This window comes from Belonocnema kinseyi, chromosome 10 (assembly GCF_010883055.1).
Source record: "Belonocnema kinseyi isolate 2016_QV_RU_SX_M_011 chromosome 10, B_treatae_v1, whole genome shotgun sequence".
NCBI lineage: Eukaryota > Metazoa > Arthropoda > Insecta > Hymenoptera > Cynipidae > Belonocnema > Belonocnema kinseyi.
Genome location: NC_046666.1, coordinates 4225942 through 4229896, shown reverse-complemented (window position 1 = coordinate 4229896; position 3955 = coordinate 4225942).

Here is a 3955-nt window from a genome sequence, read left to right as displayed (position 1 = left end):
ACTCGGGATACTTATAAGATACTACCATGATTTTTTCAGATTTTTTGGTCCAAAAATAAATTAGGCCAAAAACCGGCCTTACCGACCCTCCCCCTTTGTTCCCAAACTGCTTAAGGGCATGTGATACTTACAGTTTCCCCGGCTTTTTTCCCACAAAAATGAAAATTTTTAAAAACTGAATTCGGAGATGCTATAAAATATAATAACGGACGTCCCCGGACTCTTTTTTGAGGGATAATAACAAAAAAATTTATTGTGCTAAATAAAAACTTTATGCATATGTATTATTTTGAGGTTACGTCGTTTTTCATCTCTGCCTTTCCGATAATCTGGAAATTATTTATGAAATAAACTTTTTTGATTGCCTGCAAAAAGGGTTAGTTCCGGGAGATTAGTTACTATGTTTATTTGCAAGTCCAAAGTTTTCATCCAAAAATATTGTGTAGTTTGGAAGTAACGCACAGGAGAATTGTAACATACATAACCTCCAAATGTACATACGTTGTTAGCAATATCAAAACAATTTTTGAAAAAAAAAACAAACAAATAAAGTGTGTGGGGACGTCCTTTAGCATGTTCGCTATCATTTCCCAAATTTTTAAGACAAAATATTGATTATTCTAGAAAAAAAGCCATCGGAACCTAAAACTGGTAAAATCGATACTAATTCCTAAGCGCTATGCAAATTAATCAGATTTTGCAAAATTAAAACTTTTTTGAATTAAACCAAAAAAAAGTGTGTGGGGACGTCCGTTAGCATGGTCGCTATCATGTCCCAAATTTTTAAGACAAAATATTGATCCAGCCTATACCACAAAATGATTATCAGAAGTGTTTCGATGATTGGAAAAAGCGTTGGCACAAGTGTATTATGTCTGAGGGGGATTACTTTGAAGGGGCAACATAAATATTGAGGAATAAATGAATATTTTTCGAGAAAACCATAGTCACCTTATTTTTTGAACACACCTCGTATTCAACTGTTTTGTGGAAAATTGTTCTTTTTGGATAGAAAATTCGTCCTTTTTGATTAAAAGTTTCATCTTTTTTTGTAGAAAAGTCATCTTTTTGGTTGCAAATTCATCTTTGATGGTTAAAAATAAACTGGTTCGTTGAAAATTAAACATTCTACTTAAAAATTAAACTATTTTGTGAAAATTAAACTGATTTTTTGAAAAATCTTTTTCTTTGCTCGCTAAATCAACTGTATTTTTTAGTTTCGTCCTTTTAGATAGAAAATACATCCCTCTTGATTGAAAATTGGAATTTTTTTATTGAAAATTTATCTTTTTGATCGAAAATTAAACTGTATTGTTGAATATTTGTCTTTTTGGCTTAAAAATGCATATTTTTGCTTAAAAATACTAGTCTATTTTGTTCGAAAATTAAAACTACTTTCTTGAAAAACCATCTTTTTTCGAATATTTTGATTCAAAGAATAGTAACTGTTTTTGTTTGAAATTTAATCCTCTTTTAAAATTCGGCCATTGGTTTTGAAATTTAACTATTTGGTTAGAAGTGGAACTTTTTAATTAATTATTTAAGTATTTTCTTAAAAATTTAACTATTTTGTTAAAAAATCATCATTTTTGGTCGAGAATTCAACTCTATTATTTAAAATTCATCTTTTTGGTTAAAAATATAACTTTTTGGGGGTTTAATTCATTTTATTTGAAACTTGAACTAATTAGTTTAAAAAAAATCATTAAAAACATTGCTTTTGGTTAAAATTCATGTACTTTGTTGAAAGTTTGTCTTTTTTGGTAAAAAATTAATCTTCTTTAAAATTCCATATTTTAGTTGAAAATTCATCTGTTTTTTTTCAAATTTAATCTATTTTTAAATTTTACCATTTGGTTGAAAATTCAATCACGTATTTTGTTAGAAATAGTACTGTTTTTAAAGAAATTTGATTATTTTGTTAAAAATTCAACTGACTTGTTAAAAAATTCTTATATGTCGATCCTGAAAATGCTTCACCTTGAGTCAAAGAAACATGCTATCATTTTGTTAAAAAAAAAAAAAAAAACATTTTTAGCCCAACCAATAGTCAACATCGCTAAAAAAAATACTTAAATTGACCATTTTTGAATGCTCCAAACACCACTAAATTTTTTATCCGAAAAAACAAAATAATAGTATGTTTCTTTGATTCCAACTGAAGAAATTTTAGATTCGACATATTCAACTTTTTAGAAAATGTGTGCATAGGACTCAAACCAAAAAAAAACATGCCTTTTGGCCATTTTCGAAAAATTGTAAATTGCGCGACATTTTTTTAATATTTTATATTTTTTATTATTATTCACTAGCACAAATTGCAAATAGAACAAATTTGCCATAATTTTTGAAGCAATAGGGAAATTTTTTGGAATTTAAAAAAAAAATTATTTTCAATTCAAAGAAGGGAACAAAAGATATTAAACGATTTCAATTTTTGTTTTACTTTGGATATCAACCCACAAATTTGTTTCGCTCAGCTCAAACGATTCGACTAATTTGATCGATTTTACTCCGCCCTAATATATAATGTGCATATTAATATAAGTATATTACTTATATTATATCAATATATTATATATATATATAAAAATATAGATATAATATATTTATATAAAAAATAACTGATAACACGTATCTGCTTGCAAAAAATAATTTTGCTGAAATATTTTTATTTACTTTTAATTTTGTCAATAATATTACTAATTAAATAATTAATTGATTAATTAGCTGAATATCTATTTAGGAATTTTTTAGTTTTCTATCTTTTAAATAGAAATATGAATGTAGAGTGTATATTTTTTGCGCATAAAAAGGATTCTTTAAATTGTCTGGAATGCTTACGTGAAAATTCCAAGTATTATACTTTTTATGAATAAAAATTAAAAGAAAACATTTTTTGATATTATATTAAAGTATTTTTTAGTTTCCTGTTTTTTAAATAGAAATATGAAAATAAAGTGAATATTTTTTTTTCATAAAACGGATTCTTTGAATTGTCCGGAATGTTCACGTAAATGTTCGAAATATCCTCTTTAGGAATACAATATTAAAACAAAACTGTTTATTTTTTTTTGCTTTTCACAAGTTTTCACTATAAAAATAAAAAGATGAATTTCAAGGTTAGTATTTTCAATCAATAACTTCAATTACTTCCATGCTATTATTATTATTGTTATTATTCATATTATTGATTTATGTGTAACAAAAATAATCCATAATAATTGAAAAATTTCTAGTTCCCGCTCGAACAAAGCTGAGTTTATTGCGCCGCCTCGTGGCATGTGATTAAGATAATTCGTTTAAACGCAGCGACATTGCCGAATTAGGGCGAAAAGTACCGGAAAACCCCGAAGACACAAATTCGATGATAGCGCCGCTCTCGTGACATGTGGCCTAACTAGACCCTTGCCGTATCTAGATAAAATATCTTTGCTCATGCACAGCCCTATGCTACTTTTCTGAAAAGCTGTGGAAAATGGGTGCGTTCCACCGCTTGCGCACCAGTATGCGCGATCGTCATGGATCACGCGCAGTCGTCGTTGTATGTTTATGATTACGACTGCGCATACTGGTGCGCAGGCTAATTTAGCGGTGGAACGCACCCAATATTTATCATGAGATTTGACGGTCGCCGTGTGGCGGCGCTAGCTATGCAGTTGGCCTAGAATTCAAATATTGCAAGACGAAAGTGTTAAAAAAAATCTTTTTCAAATAAAAATCATTTTCTGATAGTTCTGGGTACAAGAGAATAATCTTTCAGATTTTTATTACCTTCTAAATGAAAAATAATCAGTGAAAATCATAAAATTCACTGCTTTTAGACGTAAATCCCAATGCATTTCTACTAACCACAACAAATTATTATTATTGATGCATCAAATTAAACATATTATTATTTGTGTAATTTTTAAATATCCGAAAAGAAAATATTCTAAATTGTACCATAATTTTT